This window comes from Salvia splendens, unplaced genomic scaffold, assembly GCF_004379255.2.
Source record: "Salvia splendens isolate huo1 unplaced genomic scaffold, SspV2 ctg184, whole genome shotgun sequence".
NCBI classification, from domain to species: Eukaryota; Viridiplantae; Streptophyta; class Magnoliopsida; order Lamiales; family Lamiaceae; genus Salvia; species Salvia splendens.
The window spans coordinates 1,902-20,325 of NW_024598823.1; the positions used below are offsets into that span (position 1 = coordinate 1,902).

The 18,424-nt window shown below is 38.7% G+C and overlaps 1 non-coding gene and 1 pseudogene across 1 annotated transcript; both read left to right on the top strand.

Annotated features, from left to right (window-relative positions):
- The first annotated feature begins 9,033 nt into the window (after nucleotides 1–9,033).
- TRNAF-GAA lies at nucleotides 9,034–9,106 on the top strand. Its single transcript has one exon. It is a non-coding gene; the product is annotated as a tRNA-Phe (tRNA).
- Nucleotides 9,107–10,117: 1,011 nt separating this feature from the next.
- On the top strand, nucleotides 10,118–16,896 carry LOC121789247 (annotated as a pseudogene).
- Nucleotides 16,897–18,424: the final 1,528 nt, after the last annotated feature.

Genomic DNA, 18,424 nt, shown 5'->3' on the forward strand with positions numbered 1-18,424 from the left:
AAAACAATCACTAACTTCTCCATCAACTCGAGATGAGCCCGGGCCTTCTTTTCTACAAAACTGTGGGAGAGATTCATAGTCCATAATCTGCATATAGATGATAAGGCTGTCAAAAGATTATTTCGAAATTTAAGCTTTTAATATCCCTTCTCTATAGAAGAGTCAAAGCTTCGATAGATAAATCCAAGCATGATATCAGCCTACTTTTAATAATTCGTCTCTTCCGTTCCGCACCCTGAAAGAACTTGCACCTTTTTCCCTGTCCTCTCCACAGAAGGGGTTCTACATTGAATAAGTAAAATACCAATTATAAAAGTCGGGATACATATCACAAACCTTCCAACATGCTGAGAATATATATGGAGCGTTGACTATGTAATAAGTTCCCGTTTTCTCAGGGTAGCTCAGGTCATCGATGGTGGATATTGCCGACAATAACTGCATCCAAAGGTAATAAATTTGTTCCCAAGGGTTAGGTGAGATAGATAGTGTGCCGCGTTAACAAATTGTTTTCACAAAAACACAAGATAATCCGCTGGTGCTCTCTTATAGATGAAAGTTAATTGAAACAGAAGAAGTCTCCTCTCAGCCATATCACCAACTATGAAGCCACAGCATGCTTCAGTATATATTCTCCTTTTTTGCATCTTAATATGCCATTATTAACTGGTGGAAACTCCCCCAAAGCAATCTCCATTGTTTTGTCTCCTTAATTAAAAAATGACTAGAAATCGAGGAAGTCATTCTATTTCAACCTATCCATTTACCTTAATCTAACTAGGTGAGAGCTAAAGCCAGGATGCAGGAATAGTCAAAGCTGAACAATCAGAAGTTCCAATTTTCATTCTCGCAGCTCAAAAACAATACAATAAGGGAGACAATCTCATATGAGCAAGCTCAAGAAGAAAACCACAACAGAAGAATGACAGATTGCAGATTTCCCAGCAAAGTTTCCTACTTTTTATCACCAAATTACTCCTCACATTTCCAAGAATGACATCATCTTACTCTTTCAACAAGAGTCCTATTCATCCTTTCAGCTACTCCATTTTGGTTGGGGTTTGCTGGGACTGTTTTGTGCCTCTTTATCCCCTTCTCATAACAGAAATCATCAAACTCCTTTGAGAGATATTCAAGGCCATTATCTGTTCTCAACACTTTTGGTAAGGAGCCTTTCTCTACTTCAACTTCTTTACACCAGAACTTGAAAAATTTAAAGGCATTTAACTTCTCCTTAAGCACATAGACCCAGACTTTCCTAGACCAATGATCAATTATGGACATGTAGTACCTGCCTCCACCTTGACTCTTAACTGGAGCAGGTCCCCACAAGTCTGAGTGAATGTAATCAAGAGGTGAGACAGAGGTATGTTTGTAGGGAATGAGAGCTTTTTAGCCTTTCCAAGCAGATAGTCTTCACACACACCAAGCTTCTCTGATCCATCACCATCTATTAAGCCTTTCAGGATCAATGCCTTGAGACTTCCCTCTGCTGGATGGCCAAGCCTAAGGTGCTAACTCCTCACATCAGTTCTGATAATGGAGTTAGCTTCACCATTCACCACAGTAGCTTGCAGATAGTAGAGACTTCCCATTCGTTGAGCAATCATCATTGTTCTTGAGTTCTTGCAAATCCTCATTTCACCATTTTCTGAAGAGAATGAGAAACCCTTCTTCTCAAGAGTTCCTAGAGATATCAAATTCCTTTTCACTTGTGGAATGAATCTCACATCAGACAGCTTCTTTACAGATCCATTATGAACTCTCAAGAAAATACTTCCAACTCCCTTAATAGAACATGTTTGATTGTTGCCTAGCAGCACAGTACCAGAGGTCTCACTTAAGTCTTGAAACCAATCTTTGTGAGGACACATGTGAAATGAGCAGCCTGAATCCATGATCCATGAGCCCTTCTCGTCCTTCTCCATCACATTCATCAACTCATGTGTTTCATCAGCATCACCACTGACCACATTGGAGTGAGACACACCCTCTGCTCCCTGCTTCTTCTTCCATGCAAAACAATCACGTTTCAAATGCCCTGGTTTCTTACACCAATGGCAGCTCCGAGTCTGATTTCCAGAATTCTCAGCCCTTGGTTCCTCACTTTTCTTCTTAAACTTCTTCTTGCTGAATCTCTTGATATTCAGATATTCTGGTTGTGAGTCTTGCCTTCGGGGTGCACCTTTCTGTAACTCTTTTGCCATTAGTGCAACATGCACCTCAGCCAAGGAGATCACCTTATCTCTCCCATACAAGATTGCATCACGCATTTGATCATATGAGTTAGGCAGAGCATTGAGGACAAGGATTTCCTTGTCCTCATCACTAATCTTGACATCGATGGCTTCAAGATCATCAACTGCTTTGGAGAAGTCCTCTAGCTGCTCCATTATGGACCTATCTTCAGAGAAGCTATCCGAATAAAGCCTCCTCTTCATGTAGAGGCGATTAGCAAGAGACTTATCCATATAAACTTTATCTTGTTTAGCCAAGATCCCAGCCACCGTAGTCTCACTCTGAACCTCCCTCAAAACCTTATCTCCGAGGCATAAGATGACGACGCTATGAGCCTTTAATTGCATCTCATCAAGCTTCGCCTGAGCCTTCTCATCAAGGGCAGGCTCCTTCCCTTTATTCGCAGTGTCTACTAGAGCAATCACAGCCGCGAGGCCCTGCTGTATCATAACCGCTCGCATCTTCATTTTCCATAAGCCGTAGTCATTCTTGCGGGTAAATTTTTCTGCCTCCAAGCGTGCGGCCATCTTTATCAACTTCTTGATCGATTCCCACTGGACGGCGCCAATTGTTGGATAACAAGCAATAGAATGAAAATGAATAAGGAATGAAAAACTGAGATGAAGAAGTTTTGGAGAGTGAATCTGAGAAAACTTATTCAATGGATGAATCAAGTGTTTACACTCTTTTGAATGAATCTCTACCTCAATGAACCAACTAACAAAATTATTTATACAAGCAAAGAAGAAATCAAGTGAAGAAGACTTCACTTCTACAATCGATTGCAACTAACTAATCCAACGGCTAGTAGTTCAACAATCATTTGAACTCTTTGCTTTGATGTAGCATTCTCCACCTTAAGTTCCCATGCATCCGCATGCACACGGCTCCATCCTTCTACTCCCATGCACACGCGGCTCTGCTGTGGCCAACTATAATCTCAACACCCTCTTTATTTTTTTGACTTCTGTTCTTTTCGAAGAGATACAATGTCAAAAGTAAAGAGTTTTGCGATAAATGGTAAAAGAGTAAAATAGACTGCATAAGAAAATGGAATGATAATAATAGTACTAGCAAAATGCATTGATGCATAGGGATTGCACTTGTTGTTGAGGCAATAGAGTGTAATTAATCTATGTAAATAAGTGGAGCCACAGCTACTACTATTCCGTTGACTTTTATGCCAATGATTTAAGTTTTTATGGATTTCAAAACCATTTAAAACCGTGTTTGTTTGTTAAGAATATAATTTTGAGGATTATAAATCTTGATAGATTATTACATTAAGGTGACATTCGGTTGTCATGACTAATATCATGAGACTATCCATCTAGGATTAAGTTGTGGGATTATTTTAGTTAGAAGGGGAGGCTATGACTAATTATCATGAGACTATCCATCTAGGATTAAGTTGAAGAGTTCAATCTTATGAACCAAACATGATACGTATTTAATCATGAGATTTAATCTTGCCAACCGAAAATGTTGATCTTATGCTAATTCATTAAATTCAATCATGCAATTTAAATAATAACTAAATTAATTAGTTGATGTTGGAAATCGAGATCGGAGCAAAAACGAAATGGAACAACAAGAACACGAGGATATACGTGGTTCGGCGTAAGCCTACGTCCACGGGAGAATAACGATTCGATTTACTTCAATCACGATCAAGAACTACAATCATACAACAAGATCACACACTCAAGAATAAGCTACTCTCTCTTCGCATATGAACTCATATCACACCGAAGACTATGCAAGCTAATTCCTCACAAAGATAGTGTGTATCTCTCACTCTAGCTATTGGTTGTTGTTATGATCTCTCAGCTGATTTCTCTCTCTCGTTTCTTCTCAAATGAACTCCTTGGATTGTAGCAATATTTATAGGGATTGTATCATGCAGTTGAAACTGCCATGAATGTGTAACAGCTTTAATAGCCGTTGCATAACAGAGTTTTGAACTCAAACTTCTTGACCATGGGTCGCACACTCCACGCTCGGTTCCGATGCACCCTCACTCGTTGTTATCATCACAAAACTCCTAGCAATCCTCCACCTTTTGAGATGATACAACACTTCTTTCGATCATCTTGAACTTTGTCGATCTCATGTCCGAGTAGCGCCAATCTTGACTATTCTTGTCAGCATCCTGACCCCAGAATCATCCCCAGATCCTCCTCCATCACTTCCTTGATCAGCCACAACGCCCCCACCGACGATCGCCTCCACCGGACGATAAAACTCCACCTAATCTGAATCTTCCCCGTTCAGAATTGGAGTTGCTGATCCCTAGAGATATGACACATCTCTCATGAGTGATAACCGAAATTTCTGTCAAGATTATGCCACCTTCATCGCTTAGGATGACACGGCTGTTGCACCTCTCTCACGGACAATTCAACAAACACAAACAAAGCTTCACAGCCTCCTCCAAATTGCATTCCCGCGAGCATCCAGTGATCAGCGTGTTGTACGTGATGATGTCTGGCCTTATCCCCGATCTCCTCACTTCACCAAGAAGCTCAACCTCGGAGACTCAACAACTGAATACAGCTCCCTGACTTGGAAAAAAACTTCTCTCAGACATTTCGTCGAACACCATCTCAGTCATCAACTCTCTTATTGAACCGAGAGAAATGTGATCTTATTGCTCGAGATTAACACATTCCAAGTGACAAAATCAGGCTCTAGACCTTTTCTCCTTCTCGTTCTTGATCGAATGGAATTTTTCAGCCTCGAACCTCGAAGCCATTGCCATCGCAATATCGATTCAATGGATTCAACACAGTTGGGATTCGCACCTGACTTCTTGGAAGCTCAATGAGCCCTCATATGGCCTCCCAAAGATTTCCCACTAATGCAGGGTTTGCTGCAGATTCAAGAAGTGTTTTACATGGAATGTTTTTCTCCCTCCGTCGTCACTTCCCACACCATGATCCTGCGCATTTCTTTCCTTCGAAACTCTTCGTTCTTGGAAACTCTGCTCCACCACATCGATCGACGATCATGCTTCACAGATTCTGTCAATCTACCATCACTATGCTTCCATTGCTCCAAAGTAGGCAGAATCATCAGAATCCTCTGCATTCGAGACGCTACTTTCAGCATCTCCCTCCGCTCCTCCGCTCTTCATCTCCGACTTCTTCCAATGATTCTCCTCCTTCCCACAGACGGCGCCATTTGTTGGAAATCGAGATCGGAGCAAAAACGAAATGGAACAACAAGAACACGAGGATATACGTGGTTCGGCGTAAGCCTACGTCCACGGGAGAATAACGATTAGATTTACTTCAATCACGATCAAGAACTACAATCATACAACAAGATCACACACTCAAGAATAAGCTACTCTCTCTTCGCATATGAACTCATATCACACCGAAGACTATACAAGCTAATTTCTCACAAAGATAGTGTGTATCTCTCACTCTACCTATTGGTTGTTGTTATGATCTCTCAGCTGATTTCTCTCTCTCGTTTCTTCTCAAATGAACTCCTTGGATTGCAGCAATATTTATAGGGATTGTATCATGCAGTTGAAACTGCCATGAATGTGTAACAGCTTTAATAGCCGTTGCATAACAGAGTTTTGAACTCAAACTTCTTGACCATGTGTCGCACACTCCACGCTCGGTTCCGATGCACCCTCACTCGTTGTTATCATCACAAAACTCCTAACAGTTGACGTAATAATAATTAAAACTTTTATTAGTAAATTACATTAAGATTTTCATAATAAATTATTAATTTATAATACATAATTTTTATAATTAGATTAAGATATTCTTAATAATACTTTAACATAATAATAATAATAATAGTAATAATATTATAATTAACACAATTTATTACTATTATTATAGTTATCTTATTAAATTATTAACTATCATCAATTTAATAATAAAAACAATCATAAATAATGTAATACATGTGGGGGTGTTCGGTTGACAAGATTAAATCTCATGATTAAATATGTATAATGTTCGGTTCATAAGATTGAACCCTTCAACTTAATCCTAGATGGATAGTCTCATGATAATTAGTCATAGCTTCCCCCCTCCAACTAAAATAATCTCACAACTTAATCCTAGATGGATAGTCTCATGATATTAGTCATGGCAACCGAACGCTAATAGTATAACTCTTAATAGTCTAGTTATAGTTATTTACTTATTATTTTATAATTTATATTATGATACATAATTTTAACTCTATTAAGATTTTTTATTTAATAATTAATTTATAACTTAATAGTAAGTATTATTATTATTATAGTTGTATAAAATATTAAAAAATATAAGTATTAAAAATCAAATGTGTAAGAATGCTAAAAAGTGGGAAATGGAATATTTAGAAAAGTCGGGAATCAAAATCCTATAAAATTTTACAATTAATTTGTTTGTTTTTAGAATTCTAATTATTTTTCCAGACACATTAAAAATTACATAAACACTTGGAATTTAAAAATTATGGAATCATATTATTTTCTTAGACACATTCCTAAAAAGCATGCCCTAAAAGGACTTTTAAATTTTAATGGTAAGAAAGAGTATATACGTATGATTTAAGACAGATTATTTAGACAAAATATGAGTACTGTAAAAACATATGCACACATATTGTTGAGCACAATTTGCAGGGTATAATCTATAAGACAAAAAAACGGTTGGTGATAACTGATGAACTATTATGAGGTGGATTGGATTATGATTGACTTTTGACTTTTGTAGTTTGAGATTCATTCAAACAGAAAAAACAGAAAGAGGAAAAAATTAATGACAAAGTTTAACTTATATTTTGAGTTATAGAAATAGGATAGTGATTAAAATCTGAATGATGAGAATAAAAATAAGGAGGTTATGAATAGATGAATTCGTATGAACTAAAATGATCTAAAATTAATTTTTATGACTTTTTTATTTAGTTATTTAGATATGTATTTAAGATTTGGTTATTTTTTAGAGTGGACTATAAAAATGATCTCTGGACTATGAGATTTATTTTGAAATTGGTCCTTTTGATAATTTTCCACCCGAAAATACCCTTTTGGCTGCTGGACAATTTTATCTTTTCATATTTTTAACTTTTTCAATCTGATATTATTTAAATGATGTTCTAAATCTGATATTATTTCAAAATTATCTTCTTCTCCCTTTTTTCATCTTCATTTTATTTCATTTTTTAAATATTAGATTTTATTTTATAAAGTTAAATTTCAAATTAAGATTTTTAAATATTAATAAATTATTTTAATTAAAATTAATAATTTATAACTTTGATTTTCAACCTTTCTTACAATTGAATGTATAACTTTGATTTTCAACCTTTCAATTATTTGATAGTACTTTCGAAAAGTACCACTTGATTTTTTCTAGCCCTTATAATTTACACAACTTAGTAATGAAAGTTGATTGTTGTTTAACTTATTCGTATTTTCTATTTATTTATGATTAGAAAAAGGACCAAATAAAAATTAACTATTGATGTCAATTTTTACCTTTAGTGCTAAAAATATTAATAGCTACTTAAATCACAATATTTAATCGAATTTTAGTTCGTTTCATAAAATTTAAGACAAAATAAGAATTTATAAAATATCAATTGTTTTCAATTATCTATACAAAACTAATGTCTCTAATTAGTGATGTTTTTATTAAAATAAAAGAAAGGAAAACCAAAGGAAAAAATACTTATTATATAATTATACAACATCGATTTGAACATCACTGAAAGAAGTTTTTTTACACAGATGAGACACTTATGACAGTTATGACAAATTAAAACTCCATAATTTCATATTTTACTTTCAAAAATCGTTCAAGACCACATAAATAAAACTATGCAGCTAGCTCACACAAAACTCTTTTATACTCCCTCTGTCCCACAATAATTGTCACTCTTATCGTGGGCACGGATTTTAAAAAATGTAAAAAAAGTTAGTTGGAATAAAATGTGGGTGAAGTGAGTTAGTGGAATGTGGGGTCTACTTACCATTTATGGTAAAAATGAAGTGTGACAATTACTGTGGGATCAACCGAAATGGAAAAAAGTGACAATTATTGTGGGACGGAGGGAGTAATAAAATACAGTACATTAATTAATAATTTTAAGTAAAAATAATTCATTGGAATTTAAAAATCTAAATTTTAATTTAATTTTTTTAAATTAAATCTAATATTGAAATAAAAATAAAGTGAAGGTTGAAAAAAGGAAAGAAGACAATTTTGAAATAATATCAGATTTAAAACATCATCGAAATAATATCAGATTGAAAAAGTTAAAAATGTGAAAAAGACAAAATTGTCTGGCAGCCCAAAAGGGCATTTCCGGGTGGAAAATAGCCAAAAGGACCAATTTCGAAATAAACCCTTAGTCCAAGGACTACTGGCGATATTTTTAAAGTTCAAGGACTATAGGCGAGATAAACCCATAGTACATGGACCATTTTTGTAGTTCACTTTTTTTATACTATCCTTTGAAATATTTAGTTATAAAACAATACGCTAGGAATGACACTGAAAATTTAATTTCCATTAATTAATTTTTATCACCCAATATAAATATGTTGTTAAATTTTCATTTATTTTTTTTCGTATTTTAAATTCCTAACCCTTTTTACTGCCGTATAGTTTAGTCCAATATATCGAAGAATAATTATAGGTTATGAATACAATAAATAACCGTATCTTAGAATATTTTATTTATTATATACTAATAATAATGACTGCACCGATACCAGTAAATTAAAATAAGTATGATTCATAAATATTAAATATGTATTAAAAAACAATTGCGGGGATAGCTCAGTTGGGAGAGCGTCAGACTGAAGATCTGAAGGTCACGTGTTCGATCCACGTTCACCGCATTTTTTTGTTCATATTTCTCCTAATTTCAAATAAAATCGATATTGCTTATTTTGAATTACTTTTTACTTAGCATTTCGATATGGTATCACTCACTATTTCAACTTTTGACGACAAATTTTAATAATTTGGAGAGCATAGTAGTAACAAATTTCACCTACTTTTTACGGTTACTCATTTTTCATAATTTTCGTTTTTATCATTACTTTTCACGAGAAATTTTGTACGGAGTACTCCTTATAAGAAGAATTATATTAAGAGTCAATGAAATCAATACTTTTAACCAACTTTTTTTAACTTGGAAAGTAAAACTTCTGTTACTATTTTAATTAATTGTTTTAGTTCTAAAAGCCAAATCTAATCTCAATAATCTAGATAGTGTTAGAAGTATTATTGCAATACTTAGAGCATGGAGTATATTTCAGTCTTAGTTGATATACTATAAATATAGAATAGTTAATTATATAAACCGTGATAATTCAAATCCTTTGACTTATTGGTTGGAGGAGGTTGGAGGAGAGAGACTGTTACCAACTGAGTGGCAATTCATCATCCTCACACTAAAATTGCACTCTCCACTTGTAGTCAGCTATTAATATTAATAAAAATAAAAATTGCTTCATAATCTGAAGACGACTAGATTTTCCTTTTCAATGATACAATCATGCACTAAGTTCAAACCAATTCATTTCAAAGGTATCCCCCTGATGCATCGGGCGGGCTATCGTCCGCCATTGTAGCCATGGGGACGATGCTCAACTCATCGTCCGCAGACGACGGGTCTTGGAGCACGCATCGTCCGCGGTATCGTCCGCCCCACTGCTGGTCACGCGGAAGATACCGCGGACGATGCAATGCGTTTTCCTTTTATTTATTTATTTTTTATTTTTTTCGATTTTCTTATCTATTTAAACCTCATTTCTCATTCCATTTTCCACACCAAATTTTCTCTCCGGTCTCTCCCTTTCCCCACACACCAATATTTCTCTCCCAATCTTTCTCACGGAAAAAAAATGAGACCCTGCGACGACTGGAGTACCTCGGAGGGCATTACTCGGGCCTTATTCGATTGGGTTGATGAGGCTGCGGCGGAATGCTTGGCCAAAATGGAGCGCGAGCGTGAAGCGGCGGAGCAGGTCCAGGCGGAGCAGATCCCGAGGCCGATTCGACGTCGGACGTTTGTCCGCTGCGAGCACGACGTAGCTCACCAACGTCTGTTCGCAGACTATTTTGTCGAGCAACCACGGTCGGGCCCGACGGTTTTTCACCGCCGTTTTAGAATGAGGCGAGATCTTTTTCTCAGCATTGTCCAAACGTTGGAGGCACGTGATGAATACTTCCAGTATCGGGAAGATGGCATCAGCAGACCCGGACTTACGCTGTTGCGGAAGTGTACGGTTGCGCCCGGGAGTTGGCCTACGACACCACAGCGGTCATGTTCGATGAGTACCTTCACGTCGGGGAGATAACTGGACGCGAGTGCCTGAAGAATTTTTGTAAGGGAGTTGTGGAGGCTTATAGCAACACATATTTGCGAAAGCCGACTGTTGTGGATTGCCAGGCCCTGATGAAGATGCACGAGACGGCGCACGGCTTTCCTAGAATGCTAGGGAGCATCGATTGTATGCACTGGGAGTGGAAGAATTGCTCGACGGCGTGGAGAGGCCAATTTACTAGTGGATACAAGGGCAGCCACCCGACGATGATCCTCGAAGCCGTCGCTGACCATCGGCTCTGGATCTGGCATGCTTACTTCGGTGTAGCGGGGTCGAACAAGGACATCAACGTCCTCAACTCATCCAACCTCTTCACCGAACAATGTAATGGCAACGGCCCGACCATCGAGTTCATTGCCAACGAACGCCAATATCATATGGGGTACTACTTGGCCGATGGCATATACCCAAGGTGGTCTGTTTTTGTGAAGACGATCAGCTGCCCAATGGGTGACAAGAGAGTTTTATTTGCGCAAAAGCAGGAGGCTGCGCGGAAGGATGTGAAGCGGGCATTTGGTAAGCTCCAAGCGCGATGGGCAATAGTGAAAGGTCCGACGCGTTTCTGGTACAAGGAAGTCATCGCCGATGTCATGTATGCGTGCATCATCTTGCATAACATGATAGTCGAACACGAAGGTGGAAGAGTCACCGATTGGGGCGATGATGAAGCTGGATCTAGCTCCAGCACGGCGACCCCGCCCCACGTTCGAGGATTACCGATGGGCTACAATAAGGTTCTATCTAGACATGCCTCAATGCGCAACCAACAAGATCATGCTCAGCTCATGAACGACATGATTGAAGAAGTTTGGGACCGTTACCGCCATTGAGAATTTGTAGTTTTTTTATTTCGTACTGTAGTGTTTGAACTTTCAATGAAACGAAGTTTTTTTTTCCAATTTTTATAGTGTTTTAAATATTCAAACAAATAAAATGCTTAGGGCGGACTATAGGGTGCCTATAGGGCATCTCACTTCAGGTGAATGGGTGGGAGGATAAAATGTTGATGTAGCGGAGCATAGGACGGACTATAGGGCGCCTCATTATGGATGCCGTACAAAAATAGATTCGCTGTATAATTCTATTTTTAGTAATTAATGGGTGTAAACAAAAAATGGTACTTATGATTTTAGTGCGAATGCAACCATAAATATTGATTTTTTTAAAAACAAATCTTATTTATTATCCATCTACACTATCTTTCTGTTACCACTTTAATGCACCTCAACCTCTCCTATGCTTAAATGTTTAGCCAAATAAAATTTCTAAAAGGATTTGTTGCAATCACGTGTTAATAGTCGATTTTGCCCTCTGATCGTATTCTATATATTAGAACTATCAATTAAATTCCGATTCCGTTTCTATCCACACAATCATTCTAATAGGAGTGCTTCTAAATTCTACTAGTATTTTTTATCTTTGGCATTATCAATCTTAACAGTAAATCTTGACTCGAGCCATTTCTATGATGTTACTAAACAAGATGTTGCACAAATTCTACCTTAAGGTTGATGATGGTGAAAACAACGTGTTAATAATAATCCATAAAACAACGTGTTAATAATAATCCATAAATTTAAACGAGATGAAACTATTTGCTATGAATCAGAACTGTGAGGCAAACAATTTCCACATTGGATAATGAACAAGAGTTGCAAGCATATATATGAGCTACCCCAACTCCATTAGTATGAGGTATTTTGGGGAGTACCCCAAGAGAAAAATCGTGAGGGCTTTGCCCAAAGCGGACAATATAATACTAATGTGGAGTTCAGGTGTGCACCACCGATCCTCAACAGTGGTATCAGAGCCCTGGTTCGGGGCGGGGCCTGTGTGGCTCGGAGTTCGGTGGATTGCGCTTGCAAGTTCTCCAATGTCTCTTCGTGAGCTCGATCAAGACCTGTGGTGACCTGGTGACCTGTTACATGGGGTGGACATGTGGTTTTGGTCTGGTTGTCTTGGTTTGAGGGGAGGATTGTGAGAGCAAACAATTCTCACATTGGAGGATGAACAAGAGTTGTAAGCATATATATGGGCTACCCCAACTCCATTAGTATGAAGCCTTTTGGGGAGTACCCAAGAACAAAACCGTAAGGGCTTTGCCCAAAGCGGACAATATCATACTAATATGGAGTTCGGGTGTGCACCACCGATCCTCAACAAGAACTATTAATACCTGTAAAATAATAAATCAATTTTCTTCAAAACTGAGATCTTCTATGTACCCATTATTTATTAAATTATGAGTAAATGTCAAAACTGGTCTTGAACATATGTCCATTTTACGATTTTGGTCATATACTTTATCTTTTGAATTTTTGCATCCCAAACATATCAACTCGGATCACAATTGGTCATACACTAACATTTCTGTCAATTTTATGTCAATTTTAATAACGGTCAACGGTTTTAATCCGATTTTGACTGATTAAATCTGTTAATTATGATTTTTAACTCACTAATTATATCATTAATTATTATTCTAATTTATTATTTAATAAAACAAAATAAATATATTAAAAATAAATATACTAAAAACAAATGAAATCAAAACAAATGAAATTAACGAGAAGGATAACAAATCAAAATGAAATCAAAACAAATGAAATTAACGACACTTAAAAAAACGAATCTTCCTCTCCCCTCTCCCCTCTCCCTCTTGCGACGAATCACCCTCCCTCTCCCTCTCCCTCCCCTCACTTCGATCACCGGTGAATCCCATTCCTGGATGAGGGATTAGAGTAGTTCTCGACGAAGCCTTGTACTTGACTAATACGGAGTGAAGCAAATTTCTTGCAATTGCAAGACTCGTACCGGAATCGAAGGTCACGTTAGCCGCCGCCACTCCCGCCGGACCCTTTGCTGAAAGTCGAACGCTCCATAACTAGGGTTCTTCGTTTACCCACTGAAATATGAGAGGAAGGAAGAAGAAAGTGGGAAAAGCGATGAGAGGAGAGGAAGGAAGAAGAAGATGAAATAATTGGGGAACACGATTTAAATTTCGGAACCCTAATCTTAAATTTAATCCATATATTTAAAATAAATAGTTAAGGATATAATTAGGGAGTAAAAAATTATAATTAATAGTTTAATTTGGTCAAAACCGGGATTAAACCTGTTGACAGTTAAAAACTAACGGAACTGTTAGTGTAAGACCAATTCTGATCCGAATTGAAATGTTCAGAATGCAAAAATTCAAAAGATAAAGTATATGACCAAAATCGTAAAATATGCATATGTTCAGGATCAGTTTTAGCATTTACTCTTAAATTATATACTAGTAGTACTAATTTATCTGGAATTCATTTGATGCTGAGCCTTTTGCAAATCTAACCAATTTACATGGTCATGCATTTATCTATAATTGAGATTTTTTATAAGATATAAATTTATAATTGTTGAGAATTATCTTGCTGTTAGTTTCACTAAAAAAGTTATCTTACTGTATTGGCCCCAGAAGTTATGTATATGGCGCGTAGAGGTTGCATACATGATATGATACATTAAATTAAATGCACAATATACTCGTATTACTTGCCAATGCCATGTTATATTTAGACATTAATTTCAAAATTTATTTGAATTTTTATTGTCGTTACTATCGTAAGCAATTTGTTCATCTTCTTATTTTTTCTTAAAAGAATCACTCACACAGACTTTTTCTGAAATTCAATCAAATCAAAATACGGAGTATATAATTTTTCTATTTTTCCAATAGAAAATTAACATTTAGATTAATAAAATAGACACCTGATTCTATACACCCCAAAGAATAGAGACCTTGGCTTCTCACCTATGTCCTAAACAATTGTAATGTGTAGTAGTATTAAACTTCTATTTTTGGACAAGAATCCAAGATTTGATTTTAAAGAGACATTAATATATACACATGCATGATGCATCTACACTTTAGAATCCCATAATTTGACAAGGAGAAGAAAAATACCCATCCACTATGAATGTAGCCAAAAATGTATAAAAAATCAAAATTCAAAAATAATATCTGCAACGTTTCAGTGTGTATTTTAAGAAAAAAAATCAATTCGAAATCTACCATTATGATTTGTACTATAGTATGTAATAAATGAAATTAATGAAAATGAGTAATTGCAGTCGAGAATAATGGTCCGAATCCTCTCCAAATTTGAGAATTGTAACATACAGTCAACTTTTGATAGAGTGAATGTAGACAATTAGCAGTAGCTCTGTTGCCGCACAAATTGTGACGCTCCCGATAGGAAGATTCATGGCTAGAGTGCTGCCTCCGACGCCGGTTAGGATTCCGATGACGCGGTGGTCCTTCAGCCTAAAAGAGCACGTGTTGATCACCATCTTCGCCAACTGCGGCGCCGGAGGTGTTTATTGTCACTATCGTCAAGGCCCTTTACCATCGCCCTCTTCACCCCCTCGCCGCCTGGCTCTTAGTCCAGACTACTCAGGTTGAAGATTGAATCAAATGAAATTAATTATTAATTTGTTTTTATTAACAGTAATTCGTTTTATTAGATGCTTGGGTATGGATTGGCTGGGATATTTAGGCGATATCTGGTGGACTCACCGTTTATGTGGTGGCCTGGAAACATGACTTCAATCTCTCTCTTCAGGTAATTTTGTGATTTTTTTCTTTTTGAAATAGATGAAGTATAAATATTGAAGAACGTTGCACGAAGAAGATGAGAGGAAAAAGGGAGAGATGACACGGCTGCAATTCTTCGTGATGGTGTTCGTGATAAGCTTTGCATACTACGTGATCCCAGCCTACTTCTTCCCCACCATTTCGGTCCTCTGCTACATATGGAAGGACTCCATCTTGATGCAACAGCTCGGGTCGGGCCTCCACGGGATGGGGATCGGGTCGTTCGCCTTGGATTGGGCCACTGTCAACTTCATCGGTGACCCAATCGCCACCCGCCATCATCAACGTCATCGTCATGTATGTCATGACACCCATCACCTACTTCAGCAATGTCTACCAGGCACACAAGTTCCCCTTCTTCTCATCCACCACATTTGACGACACCGGCCACAAATACAACATCTCCCGCATCCTCAACGAGGCCACCTTCTCCTTCGACGAGGCCGGCTACAAAGCCTACAGCAAGCTTCACGTCAGCACCTTCTTCGCCTTCAGTTATGGCATCGGCTTTGCTATGCTCTCCGCTACCATCGTCCACGTCGCTCTCTATCACGGAAAGTAAGTCGCCACTCAAATACTACTAGTAGTATCGTTTTTGTTATTGTGGGTTTTAACTTTTAATTAATTTATCTATGTAGAACGATTTGGACGCTATGGTCGAAGACAAAGAGCAAGGTAGTAAGGTTTGATGTGCACACGAGATTGATGAAGAAGAACTATAAACCTGTACCGGCGTTATGGTTTCACTCTATATTTGCTATAGTGTTTGTGTTGTCTCTCTGGGCTTGTGAAGGCTTCGGCAAACAGCTGCAGCTGCGTGGTGGGGGCTAATCATGGCGTGCGCGACTCTGCCCGTAGGCATAATCCAAGCCACCACCAACATGCAAATCAGACTGAATGTGATCACGGAGATGATCATAGGCTACATATACCCGGGAAGGCCGCTTGCAAATGTAGCTTTCAAGACATACGGCTACATAAGCATGTCGCAAGCCTTAACATTCCTCTCCGATTTCAAACTAGGCCACTACATGAAAATCCCCCCAAGATCCATGTTCATCGCCCAGCTGGCGGGCACGGTGGTGGCCTCCTCCGTCTACTTCGCCACGGCCTGGTGGCTCCTGGAGCCGCGCTGGACGAGGGGAGCCACTGGACCTGCCCGGGGGACAACGTGTTCTACAACGCGTCCATCATATGGGGCGTGATCGGCCCGCTGAGGATGTTCACAAGCCAGGGCGTGTACGGCATGCTCAATTGGTGGTTCCTGGTCTGGGCGGTGGGGCCGCTGCCAGCCTACTTTCTCAGCCGGAAGTATCCGGAGAAGAAATGGCTGCGCCTCATCAATATGCCTCTGATCTTGGGCGGCACGGCTAGCATGCCGCCGGCGAGGGCGGTGAACTACATAATGTGGGGTGGGGTGGGGATATATTTCAATATATACGTGTACCGGGTGCACCGGCGGTGGTGAGCGAGGTATGCTTATGTGATGTCGGCGGCGATCAGTGTTGGGATTGCGTTCATGGCTGTTGTCATTTACTTCACGCTGCAGTCGTATGAAGTTTCTATTTCTTGGTGGGGATTGGATGTTGACGATAACTGCCCTTTGGCCACGTGTCCCACCGCACCTGGCGTTGTCGTTAAAGGTTGCCCCGTCCATTGATGTCGGTTTTTTTTATTTGTGTTGTTATTAGCTATTATAATGTCGTTGCTATTGGGGAATGCTCGTGTTCTGGATATTTGGGTTTGTAAAGAATGTTATTTTCTACTACCTTTTTTTTTATGTAATAGTACTATTGTTGGTTTTTGAGATTACAAGAGATAAAAGCCGGGCGTAATACAAATCCAAAGGAGGAATACAAAAGGAGAAACTGAACTAAAAATTTACAACTGAAATTGAAACAGTAACCGTGAATAAGTTTAGCCGAGTCGAGGAGACCTCTCCCGCAAGACGAGATATGCCCCGGTAGTGCTCTCGCTTTGGTGTGTCGTCCCCAAAGGTAAAACGGCTACGTCTCTGGTGATGCAGCACCACAATCAACAGAGCTCCGGCGAATTAGATGGAGGAGAGGGCAGAGCTTCGACAGAAAGACAATGCAGAGAGGGAGAGAGCTTATGCTTGTGTAATATGTGTCTAATGCAGTGGAATTGCTAGCCTATTTATAGGCCAAGCCACCATGCAGGGTCAACCAAGCCATGAAGGCTCATCATGGCAGATTCGTAACCACCGACGGTTACGAGCGTGTGGCAGGAGTGTGCCTTTCGCGTGCGAAGCATGTGCTTTTCTCACGTGGCAGCTCTGACTGTGCCACGCTTGACGACGTGTCAAGCCACTTGGATTGCTGACTCTGCGGTGGTATAAAAAGATTAAGTTTGGGCTAGGGACAAGCCCAAGCACCAAGCCCAAAGACCACCCAAAGACCAATTGCCAAGATCCAAGTCCAAGTCCAAGATCGAGATCGAGATCGGGATCTAGATCGGGCCCGGGCCCGCGACCACGAGCACGAGCTCGGGCGGGCGGGCGGCGGCGGCGCGCGCGTGTGCGCGCGTGTGGGTTCTTTCACCCATCTTGGTCCACTATAATTATTAAGTAACATAAAGTCACTTAATTTAAACACATTAAAATATGTGTTACTTATCCCATTCTCCTATGTGGGATAATTAACACTAGTTAATTATTCCCTAAGCTCCAACTCCAAGCTTTAATTAAAAGCTAATTATGCCCAACTTTAATCCACCATTTCTCACTCACCGGAAATCGGATTTGAGAATGTGAATATACTACATTTATCTACGTAAAATGTAGATCGACGCTACATAAAATTAAATGTCTCGTCACTTTTATTATTTGGTCAAAATCCATTGACCGGGCATATTTAATCCATGATTTTTACAATCCCCCACATGAGTGGAAATAGCCGAATGCATAAGCATGCAGACACAAGCTCAACCCTCGAGAGGTATAAAAGCATAAGGATAGGTAGTTGTTGGCTTTGAACCCTCTATAGTCGACACCATCGGATACACATGCGGCTTAGTAGCGCGATGCTTTGAACTAATCCTCCACAACGTGCACCGAGACAATGGTGTTAACGCTTAAACACCTCAACCTCATCCGTTCTCACGTTTTGTGTCCATTGCGGTCTTGGACATCACTTTGGATTCATAAGTGCGTTTTATAAAGTGACCAC